A 12,753-nucleotide genomic window follows, 5' to 3' on the forward strand; every position below is an offset into this window, starting at 1 on the left:
CAGTACTAGCGAAAAGGGAAAATGACGGAATGTTCGAAAAGTTATAACCTTCGGCAGCTTCATAGCCCTCCAGAAGTTTTACTCTAGAAAGTGCAGCACACTTTGGAGGCAGTTACCACGAGGTTTATGCAAAGCGTAGATTGTTACGGCCGGAGGAACGCTGTGGTGTGATTAAGGTGAAGTTTTTAGACGAGAGAGGGCGCAGCGTCAGAGGCAGCATTAGGGCAGCATGTTTCAGACGTGCCATGAGGTGTGACATATCGGCATGGAGTTCAGAGCTGGCCTTGCCATCGCTGGTGGGGGCCATTATAGAGTTCGATGTTAGTTATATCGAGCGGCTGATACATGCATGAAATTTATCCTTCATTTTGAGCACTATGTGCCATAAAAGAAATGCTCGTGGTTGACTGGAACGTAATGTAAAAGCGTTGGTAATATGGAGCTTATTATACCGGAGCTCGTTCGAGCTTCTAGGTCTCTTAAGTACGAGATGTCCCTAGTGTGAGCTATCATTTACCTGTGTTGCGCAACACTGTGATTTATACTATTTAATTGTGAGTATTGTCACTTCGAATCGGGTACTGTACTTAGGTTGGTTCAGTACTGAAACAATTGTAATCACCTGATACCATAACACTCAGACTCAGTTGGATGGCTGCAGAATCTGACAATGAAGCTTCACGAACCTGCAGCACTTGACTCCAATATACGCCGGCTTAACCAATTTCGTTTTTATTCATCAAGAAATGTGGAGCCAAAACAAGCTGTGGGACCGAATTTTCTGCCAGCGCTTCGCACAGAGGGACTCGTGTTACGAGTTACTAATTGGGTTGCACTCAGTCCTAACGTAACCTGTGTTGTCGTTTCAGCACTGGGAACGGTACACTCTTGGGACTTAATGAAGTTGTATAAATACAACTTGATTTGACTGTTATAATAAGCACGTTGATTAAAGATCCTGCCCAAATTTTTCGTAAAATTCGATTCCCAGACATTACTATAGGAAACCCTTTAATTAATATGAGCGCCTATACGTAATACTAACATGAGTATAAATCACTTAAATAAAAAATTATTGCTCGTATATAAAAAAAAAAAAACGCGACAGCATTCCACGTAATTTGAGATGAAGTTCTCCTGCTGTGCATTTGCTGTTGTGAGAAAAATAATTTTTTTTTTCCATATGCATCGACGTAAACGACAAAGAAAATGTATGTCAGTGGGTACTACCATCTGCGACACCTTTTTCTCATTTTTAAGAAAGCCGATTCCACAGTGACGTAGCCAGAAATATTTTTCGGGGTGTGTTATACGCCGCCTGTAAGAAAAAAAAAGTGGACGAAAAAAATGCAAAAAAAAAAAATGGTGGGGGGGATGCAGCTCTCAGAATTTCAGGGGGTGTTCTGACATCGAAACACCCCCTCTGGCTACGCCCCTGGACTCACTTGGCAGTTGCTGCATAATTAGAGACGCTTGAGGCTGGCTTTATAAGAAATTATAACAGAATTATAAACTGAGCACCTTTGCCTCGCATGCCCGGAAAGGTAACAATAAGACAAAATAGACGTGTGCCGTGCTTCTTCCATGTGTGTTTAGAAAATGTTTCATTAGACATAAGACATTCACGTTAGACATTCACATGAGCGGCGACAAATGACCAAAACAGAAATTGTACGTGATTAACAACAAAGGAAAGTGTACTTAAAATACATCCTGACGAACAAATACATCACAGATCAGTATTCACATACAAAAATAAAATTTGGGCTGTTCGTAATGATGATATATACAATTTTGAACGGCAGTACTGCGACGACAGTGAACGACAAAGCAAACGGTGTTACAAATCAACGTTTCTGGGCACGTTTAGCCCATGAGAAAGACGCGTCCAGACGAAGTTGAGTAGAGTAGATTGGTTACGTTTCCTGGCTGTGTGGTCGCGGCGGTGGTGGTGGAAACGTTTATTGGTTAATTGGAGTTTGGGAAGTCCAAAGAAATACGGCCAATAAACATGTTCTCGGTTGCATCTGCTGCCTTAACAACATAGACGCTCTTAGAAGTGGATGTCAGGGACGGATTTAGGAGATGATTGAAAAGAAGAAGAAAGGAGCCGAAACTCGGCAAGATGCCGCGCGCAAGGCGACAGGTTTAGAGACTTCCTCGTTGGCGACTAGAGGTGGGTTTTCCTCTGTGTACCTTCTGTTGTGTCTTGCTGTGTTTGTAGGAGGAGTAGCGTGTACCTGACGAGCGTAATTGTATACTAGTGATTACGCGACGCGGGAGACCGCAAATGGACTCTTGCTGACCTTGCAGCTCCTGGTTTATAGTTTGAGAAGAATGTTACACCGCTTGTGGCTCTGGCTCACATTGCTGACTTTGGCTTCGCCGACGGAACGCCACGACCGCGCTCTCTGGGCAGCGTTCTGTAGCTTGTGCCAGGAACTTCAGCTAACTTCGCAGGCTGTATCTGTGCGTGGAAATATATTATTACCAGCAACTACTACTGTTATTATACTGTCAATAACTCTCTTTTTTTAGTTTTGTGTGTACGCGGAAATCACCGTGGAGGAAATGTGCACACTGTGAAGACAAGGCCACTTCGTAAACGCTAGCCATCTACAACCACCTTTTCTAACTCATGTTTTCGGTAAACTGACATAGAAAATTGTTCAGAGTGAACACATCGCACACCTTGCAGCATCGGGGGAGGGGCACATCACCTTAACAATATGTTGGGAATGGCACCTTTAGAGTGTATAATCAACATTATTTCTACCTTTAGGCTACGTTAAAAAGAAAACGCAACCGTAATTAACCTTTTAAGACGTTGTTTTGTGTGGTTCTACAATTTAGAAGTAGTGAGAGAAATCGGTGGTACATTTAGCAGTAACACGACAAAAGAAATACGATAGCCCATCAGTGATTCGGACCGCAAGGCTTACAATGGCTTGGAAATTTAGAGGTCCCCGCTCAATTTCGTAGCTTCTGACTGGGGTTAAGTTACAATGCGACTTCACCAGCAGCATCCTGTGCCGACTGCGTCCGCCATATGGAATTTATTTTCACTTCATAACTTTATAGCTCTGTAGACTTTTCACTACTTTTCATATCAATACCATGTTCTGACATATCATTCACAAGTTGACGCTTTCGCGCGCTCTTTCCAGAGGCGCGGTTCTCTTCAGACGGCTCTGTACGCGAAGCCTTCCTTATCGAAGCATTTTTTTTCGCTTTTTGCCGCTAAAAAGTCCCAGGACGATGTGACGCCGCTCGGGCTCTGCTGGCGACAAGCATTCCATCCCCCACCTCACTTACCCCACGGACCACTTATTCACGACCAAGGCGCTTCAAACAGTTTTCTCCGGCTTTTTTATGCGTTCATTGCGGCGTAAAGCGCCGCCGAATGCAGTCGTGGCGGTGGCGCCCTGAAAGGGACCCACCAGCCCCCCCATCTTCTCATTCTCCCAGAGCGCGCTCATCGCTTATTCTTTCTCTCTGTTCCCTACCTCTCTCTCTCAAAGTTGCCGGGTCCTCCTCGCCTTCAGCGGTGCCCCCCTCTTCCTCCTCCTCCCCGCCCTCTGGCGACGCGGGCTACGCTGGTCCACCCCGGATTCTGCGTGAAACGGGGAGGCGATGGTGGCGCCGCAGCGCCAAGCACGGGCCGCTCTCCGACGCGCAAGATGGCTGCGCTCCGAGGTAAGGCTGCGACGGTCACGTCGCTTTTTCATCTACCCGCCGCTTCTTTACGCTCCGCGCTGGTGCCCGCTCGTGTCTCGAAACAAGATCTTTCGTCCTCCCCGCGCACCGCGGTAACGGGTTCGGGAACCTAACCGCAATGCAACACTCTCCGTTAGGCCCGGAAGTCCGACGTTGTCGCTGGATATCGCGGGGTCTGCGTACACAGAAGGGGCACCGACGACGACTCTCGAGGCGTGCATGGCTTCCTGCATCGCCGCCTAAGCGCTGGGCCTGCCGCGGGGTGGTCCTAAACCCACTAGACTCCTACGGCGACCCGCTGCTACGTCGTTTCCGTAATCGGAGCGTTCCAGACCGCAAGCACTAAGCCTACGCGCTTGCCGGCGTCTGCTACAAAATGTTTCTTTCCCTCGGCTCTTCTCGTTTCCCCCCACACCCCCCGCTGCTCTCACTCTCTTCCTCTCCCACGGTTATAAGCCAGTTCCGCGGATATAAACACTGACAAGGTTCGGACGTAAGCGGTCCTTACGAAACGCTCAATGAGTCGAATACCGATTGTGTTCGGCCACATATTTCGGGGCGGCCAGGATGCGACGAGGTCGGCCGTCGGCATCGCCCCGGCATGGAGCTGACACTAACCGCTCAATTGTCAGGGGACGAGTGATGATGGCCTCGATCGCCATTTTTTATTGCTGGGATAGTACGTCGTTGTCGTTGCGCAGCGACAGTTTGAAAGCAATCGCCATTTTGATGTCACTCGGAGCGCATCGCACGCTTTTTATTCGCTTGGCGAGACTGAAGTTGTTGGCGCAGTGACGGTGTGGCACATGATATTTTCACACGCGCTTTTTTACCGCTTATTCCAGTTGGCTCTTTGGGGTAACATTAAACGGGGTGAAGCATGGAGGTCTCACAATAAATAAATCAGAATCCCTTTTATTGGCGTATGTGGCAATATTACAGATGTGTTTGTAAACAAAACAGCCATAATATATTTGTTGTCTGTCCTATTCCCTGTTTTGGACATGCTTATATGGGACACATATTTTTATGCGTTAGAAACGTCATAATTTCAGCGACGCTGCAATCAATGAACGCTATTTCAAGCATAGCTTGAGCATTTTAAAACGTTTTCTGCGTATATCCGGAAAATACGCTAAGCTAAGGGTCGGTTACTTTCGCTTTTCATCTCATCATGAAATTGTTTTCATTCATTCCGCCAACAATTAAACTATTCACAGAAAAAATCTTACCGCAGCTCAGACTTTTGCTTGAACTCAGGAACGGCGCTAAGATAATCAGTGTAGCAGCGCAATTATTATATATGATTGAAACTGCAGTTTCACACAGCTTCTGATTTTTTAAAATTATTTTTTTACGTTCAGGGCGAACGCCCCTCTAACAATAATAGCAGGTGAAACGCTTTGTCTCGCACGTCCATTTTTATAAATAAGCCAACATCACGAAGTGCTATACTTTGCATATAAATAGGAGCTCCGTGCTTTTTCCCCTCGTAGCGAGGATTATGCATATGTGAAGCGTGCTCTTTGGTAGTCGCAGCTCGATGTCACTTAGCCATTTCCCCCTGCAAAAATTTCGCACATTTATCGATATGTGGTTGAAGAGATTAGCCCCACGCTTATTACTGTCCATTAAAGAACGTTTGCTTCCCAAAGCAGACAAGTAAATAAAACCCTATACATGCATTACCGTACGAAATGTGTTTGCTATGGTATATTCGCCTCTGATAAATTTTTATCATGATGAAAAGGTTTTGCGACACATAGACACAAACATAATTTGGATATGCGGGAATACTACCGACGAGGCTAAGTCTACCAGTCTAATTTTTGCGATCAATATCAATTGTCAAGCGTTCCTTCTTTGATATAGGCATATATATGTTAGTTACCGGTAGACTGGTTGTACCTTATTAGTAGTAGCAATATCAAGATATCATGAAGGACTTGATAGAAGAGCTAATTTTTTATCATATATGCTTTCATATTCTGTTTATTTCCGCATGATGTACCGATGTGTGCGTGTTAAATTCTTGATTGAAATGCACCCTTCCACATGATATATGGGCCTTTGCTTTTCTCCTCTTGTTCTAGTTTATATGCATGGTGTCTATCTTGGTGCTCTATGCTTGTCTTGGACGATGTTTATTGCTGATAACGGGATATTCGTTTATTACGGCAGCATCTTAACTATCCAAAACAACCATTTCGTTTTGATTTTCTGGCTCTGTTTTGAACAGAATTTTCTTTGGGCAGAAAGCATTTCATCTTACAAACGGCTGAAAGGAAAGGCATTTACATTATCTTTTCGGTGTTTTCTGTTGTTGTTTTTTAAATAACGTGTAAGATACTGGCAAACACGCATTACCTCGTGCCCTGTAAATGTCTTAATTTTTGCCAGGGCCTAAGTTTTACATTATTTGACGACATCTTTCACAAAGATAGGTCGCGCGATTATTTAGATATAAGTCGACGGGAAATGCTCTACGCTCAAGACACTGTGCGCATGTGCGATAAAATAGCGCTTCAGGAAACATTTTCACCTTGGGGGAATTTAGAACAGAAAGGCATTTCTCTTGCCGGTGGCCGTTCTTCTTGCTGACCGTGTCAGCCTTATTGCCTTCTACAGTGTTACTACTTGGGCGTGTTTTGTTTTGACACGGCTTGTATATCCAAGGATATGTATGCTTTCTCAGGCTTTGTACATTGTTAATGCATATTGAAAACTCGACCAGAGCTTATAAGGGAACCGCTAAAAGGGAAATCATTTTAGGTCCTCGTTCGAGTCACTATCCTAATTTTGTTTTTCTTAATGTCGAGCCTCTCTCCTTTTCGTGAAATATCAGGAGCCCAGCGCCAAGCAAACAAAAAGCCTTCATAACTGTGGATTATTTTTGCGAGTAAGGCTCTGTATTTGCCGCGTGAACGAGATGAGTTCACAAAAAAGGGAGGTGGGAGGGGGGTGTTTAGGTACCGGTTAAGGCTTCGATGTTCGCTATAAGTACAATTTACTTTTAAACATGTCCTTAAGGAACTGCAGCCACTAGTTTTTGTTTTCTTTAGTGCCTAATGTCGAGTTCCTTTTATGGTGACTCCCTGCCTAGAAACGAATGCATAATGTAAAATTAGCAATGTAACATCAGCAATGTACCAGATTTTGCCTTTTACCGTGTCAGATGTATTAAGGACCTCAGGGAAAAGGACAGAACTAAGGGGACTGTCATGTCTGCTTCGCGAAATGGAGGGCTAGATAATTATTTTTCCATCGCAATTTTTGTCGAACTTTTTTAAAATATTAATTCGTGCAAAAAAAAAATTCAGCTGTCTTCCCACGTCCTGTAAATTATCTATAATTCAGTATTCGATAAGTTTGCTTTCAGTAGTAAAACGGTGGTAATGACACGAACTCACGTGAGGCACGCAATAACTCCCAGATCGTAGTTGTCGCTCAGAACTCGGGCAGGGCTGTTGTAATAGCTGGAACAAAGTGAAATCAAGAGGAAGCGACCACATTGCAGGTCTTCCATGTCTCGCGTGATCGCAAACATACTTGTGACGTCATAGCCACTTTCTGAAGGTTGCTGCGTTTTAGTACAGTTATAGTTTTAGTGAAAAGGAGACGTTCAAAGAATACCTGCTGAGTGTAAAAAAAAAAAAAAAAAAAAAATGGGATAATCACGCTTGTTATCGTATTTCCGGCCATCTAAAAAATATGGTATCCTTTAAAAAGTATCAAATTTACACTACATGGCTCAAAGGAGTTACATATTTCTAGGTACTCACAGGATGGAAATTATATTAGGAGGTTGGCGGTGCATCAGTCATGTTAACTATATACGGTAACCATTCTTTATGCCTACCGTCTTGAGCGGATATATTGACAGTTATTCGATTAACCGTACTGCTGACCGTGCAAATTACTTTGCTCAAAGCCGTATTCTAAAGTCAATTTACTATCTCACCAACCCATGCGTGATACTTTAAATGAGCTTTCGGCCCCTTGTTTTGTTCCTGGCAAGAATCATCTGAAGTTTGATCTGGCGTATACGTGAAAATTGTATTTATTTTTACGGATTGCTAGAAAATAGTGCTTGATGTAGGCGGTCAGTTTGTGTAAGTATCCATGTTCTTCAAGGACGTTATTGTCATGTAGTAAAAGAAGCAATAAAGAACGAAAAATAAAATTAGGGCTGCGCCATGATTCGTAATTTTCTAATGCACCACCAGTCAAATGTTTTGTTTTCATGTGTCATTATGTTTCTGTACTTTTTCTTCATGGGAGTATATATGCTCTATTATCTAGACTCTTAAAATATATTCTATATATGCTCTGAGATAGACTGGAACAAACGTAGTGTGGCGGAAAATGGATCCCGTCCCCATTATTGATCGATTGATCAACAAACGCCATTTGTTATTCCTAAACGATGCCTTTAACAACCTTTTAGTGCTGCTGCTGCCCACAAACTTGAGTAATAAACTGTTAGCGTCTCGCAAAGAAATTTATCGTGAGATATTGCCGAAGGCAACGTCACCCAAAAGCTTGCCCGCTTATGGCTGCTTAAATCGGATTATAGTTGAGTTTGGCCGGAACGGAAATTTTGTTAGCCAGGGCAAAAACGCTGTGTAGCTCTTTCTTTACGGTGAAGAAACACGCAGTTGTGCCAAGAATGTAGGATGATATAGAGCATTTCAGGATGCGGTGGGTTCTTTCCTAAAGCAGTAGCAGTGGGTGCTTAAAAAGCATGCTTATAAAATTCCGCCTGCTTATAAAAATAATGATTCTGCCGTTACTTCCATAAACTCTTTTAAATACCTTGGTATTAACCTCACTAGCAATTTATCATGGAAGTACAACATCAGCCTCATGCATCTAACCGAACAATTGGCTACCTTCGTCGCAATCTACGCATGGCTCCTTCTTCCTTAAAACTTAACTTAAAAAACACTTGTGCGACCTAAACTTGAATACGATAGCACTATCTTTGACCCTCATCAAACTAACCTTATCACAGCTCTTGAATCTGTACAGAACCGTGTTAAACTCTCTTTATCCTATCAAACTACTCAATATATTCTATCATATCCGCATTAAAGCTTCAACTTCAACTTCCTTCTCTCGCTTCCCGTCGCCAAATTTCACGCCTCTGCCTTTATCACAAGTTTTTTTCATAGTTCACCTCGTGACAGCCAGCTCATCCAACCGGTGCGTCGAACATCCCGCACAGGCCATTCTAACAGCGTCATCCCGCATCGCGCCCGCACTACTACATTCCAGAAGTCTTTTTTCGTGTACACAGCTCGCGACTGGAATGACCTTCCCAGCAGCCTTGCCCTAATCTCCGACCCTGCTTACTTCAAGACTGCCATCGTAGAAGCCTCATCATCTTTGTAATCACCTCACAAAAACCATTGTTAACCGCCGTTCAAGTGCCCAACACTCATGTAATATCCCATCTAGGAGCCCTTGAGGTTCTAATAAATAAATAATCCATTCGCCAGGTCAAGTTAAGCTGCTATGCGGTGCTTATGTAAAGATTAGTTAGGGCTATAGCTTAAGCCGTGCCGAAAAAATAATTTCAGAAAGAGTACTGTATAGTTGGTTCACAAATGGACGAAGTCTATGACGTCAGTGAAAAGGCGCAGCTTGAGATATATGTGCCGCTACGGGAAGCAAGCATTTGAACGAAGTTCATCTTATGATGTGCGCTGTGCGCACTGCACGTCAAAAGAACATCCTCGTTGCAAAACTCAGCAGCTTTGTAGCGTCACGTGATTGTGGTACTTCTACCTACGCATGGCATCATTTCCCTCTGTTTTTTTTTCGTTTTTTTTATAGTTTCGTTTTCTTCATGAACGTATCTTGTTTTTAAAGCTCTATATTCTATCTAGTTTTACGATGAGCCGAAGAGTGTTTCTCTTGGGCTACCGCAACGAATTTCTCCCTAAATACAAACAGGAGTTTGGTTTTCAAAAACAGGAAATCCCAGAGGGATCGACTTGAATCAGCTTCGCCCGGGAGGCTTTTCATTTATGCATGAACAGTCGTCCATCGCGCATTTGTAGCAGCAGCTGGTTTTGCGACGCGAAACGTTTTGCCTTTTTTTCGTTCGCTTTTATCTTACACGGTTTTCTGTCTTATTTATACTCTGTCGCCTTTCGCGCTCGCAAGGTGTCAGCACTGTCTATTGTAGCCACGTAACGGTTACATTTTCGCGCTAGGCAATTTTCGTAGGCCTACCATTTGGTCGCGCTCAAGTCCGCCTCTTGGCTTACGACTCCGAAGCCGCCACTATTGTTTCTTCGATCGTTTTCTAGATGCGGACACAAACGCGCATCCCGACGACATTGCCAGGTGGGTGGCCGTTTCCGCTTCTAAGTTTCGAGCTTTAATTGCGCCACAGGTGCCTCGTAGCAGTCGGACTCAGTGAAAGGACAACAGCGCGACAATAACGACATTTCCGTCTCTTTTGCGATTATGTGTCGCTTCTTTTGTCACTCGCGTGCGTTAATATACTATCGCCGCACACGCCTTTGCCACGGGCAGAAGACAGCGTCCGGGCCGGAGCAGCGCGTCACGTGACCGGCAGATCCTTATCGGCTCGCCGTCGTGTTTCGTTAATTGTTGCTGCGTGCGGTCTTAATTGGCCGCAGTGCCGTGAGGAGAATTTAATCACTGCCGCCGCGCCGACTGCTCGCCGTCGGCAGACGGGCGCGCGGCGATCCGCGAAAAATGACCCGGAGGTATGGACTGCAAGGGGCAACGAGCCGCTCTTATGTTGCTGTTTTCGCACGTAAGCGCAGCCGGTATAAAAAGAAAAGGCTACAGTATGAGGGGGGAGAGGGGAGAGGGGGGGGGGGGGGGGGGGCAAGATTGTTAAATGTTGTCTTTCACTGCCAGATAAACACTTGTGCCCTTGAAGTGACTTAACTGTTTGGTTCAGCGAAACAGTGTCACATTGTGAGCAATGAACAAAAGAAAAGAACCACTGCAAGAAAATTCAGAGAAAGTTGTAAAACATTCACGCCAGAGTTAAGGCTATTTAGTGTACGGAACCTATCTGCTCAATCTTGCTGTTTCCCGCCGGGGTGGCGCAGTGCTTATGGCGCTCGACTACTGTTCCCAAGGACGTGGGATCGAATCCCGGCCTCGGCGGCAGCTTTTCGATGGGGACGAAAAGCAAGGCGTCCGTGTGCTATACGATGTCAGTGCACGTTAGAGAACCCCAGGTGGTCGAAATTTCCGGAGTCCTCCACTACGGCGTCTCTCATAGCCTAAGCTGCTTTGGGACGTTAAACCCCACAAACCAACCAACCAATATTGCTGTTTATCACGACGCTGGAAAGCATTAGGAGATCTACACTCTTCGTCAAAAGTTTAGCGTCCAAGGAGTTTCGCTCTAGGCCATGCAGTGTGTCTGGTTGGGCATCGGTATTGTGTTCCAAAATCTTGGAATGCAAATGGAAACATCACCCTCACTCTCCTGAGTCTTATCACTCCCATGGTTGAGCACAAGGTGGCATTTTTGGAATGACTTACACCACAGTTCGAAATGACGACCATTTCCTGTGTAATTGCACAAGATGTTTCCAGTGAAAATAAAGAATTAGCCAAAGTTATCTGAAGTCGGACGCCCAACAATAACAGGTTCACAGAAAAGGAGAAAAGGCACAGTACCTGTCACACTTGTTCTGTGGACACCTGAACTGATTGATTTATAGCAAGAGTAAGGCGCGGTAACTGTCTCACTTGTTTACACCTCCGCGCCGTAAGGGAAGGGATGAAGATGGGAGTGAAAGCAGAAATAGAGAAAGGCGTGTCGTATTGAAGGGCTCCGAAGTAATATCGACCACCTGGGGATCTTTAACGTGCATTGACACAGCACAGGAACGCCTCTTCGTTTCGCCTGTTTCGCCTCCATCGAAGCGCAGCCACCGGCGGTCGGGATCGAACCCGGGTACTCCGGTATAGTAATCGGGCATTTTAACCACTGTACCACCGCGGCGGGTCTTGACGCCGAAGCGTATTGGTTTTTTGTAGACATTTTTCATCAGTTAGCTACAACATTATGGGAAAAAAAAAAAAAACACCTTCCTGTTTAATTTTGATTGAATGCTGTCCAGAGTGCGTGCACGTCATTGGTCAAAAAGAAAGCCGCACATGTTTTTCATGCTGCATCTTGTGACTGGGCGAAGAGAGCTGACATCAGGAGAGATTCTGGCCACACTTTTCAGTTAACATTAACGCCAACAAATGCTCAGCTTTGTAAATTACCTTCATCGACAGCCGCACCATATACTATACAATCGCTGTTACGCAGTTTGGTACTATTCATGTTCACACTTCTACTCGCATCCACTCATACATTTATTATTAATTTTCACGTGTGATGTGAATGCACGTGAAGAAACCCAGGTTATCATAATAATCCGTACCTCTTCCTTACGCGTCCGTCATTGCCTGCGTCTTAGGGCGTTCCTAAGCCATGAACTAAACTAATCATTTTATATGCCGCAAGACAAATGTATCAAAGTAAGGGTCATAACCGCCATGAAGCTTCTTACAGAAAAACTCTGCGAAAGGCAAAAGATAATAAATAATAATAATTGGTTAAGACAACAATCGAGTATTTTCACCACTCTGGTAGTAGTGCTGTTGTATCAAGGGGCACCTCCGTTTTATCCAGTTACGTTCGAGTCCACTGAGCGTCCCGTACGCGCCCCGCCCCACGCGAGATGGGCGGAACCAGCCGGGATAACCCTCTCATGGCGGATGTCAATGTCAGGAGAACTCGCAGCTTTGATTGGCGGCAAACTTGGGCGAGGGCCGGATTCTTGCACCGACGTTATCTACGGGCTCTGGAAAAGACGGTTCGAGATTCTTGAAAACAATGTTTGCATCAGGTTTTGTTTTTTGTTCTTTTGTTTTTTCGCTTCTTTACTGCCACTTTCTTGCTTCTGTAATTTAGCACGCGAGACCTACGCTGGAAGAGATTCCAGTTGCCAGAACGGTTTTGAAAAGCGTGCTATACCTCAG

At 44.8% G+C, this 12,753-nt stretch overlaps 1 long non-coding RNA gene across 1 annotated transcript in view; it reads left to right on the forward strand.

Moving 5' to 3' along the window:
* The window catches only part of LOC146186473 (uncharacterized), a 123,503-nt gene that overhangs the window by 2,731 nt on the left and 108,019 nt on the right, over positions 1 to 12,753 (forward strand). Inside the window, exon 2 of the long non-coding RNA XR_014708112.1 lies at positions 3,522 to 3,696. This is a non-coding gene — a long non-coding RNA (uncharacterized LOC146186473). The remainder of the gene's footprint in view (positions 1 to 3,521; positions 3,697 to 12,753) is intronic.

The sequence above is a fragment of the Amblyomma maculatum genome, chromosome 6, assembly GCF_055883805.1.
Source record: "Amblyomma maculatum isolate TAMU_Amacu chromosome 6, ASM5588380v1, whole genome shotgun sequence".
NCBI lineage: Eukaryota > Metazoa > Arthropoda > Arachnida > Ixodida > Ixodidae > Amblyomma > Amblyomma maculatum.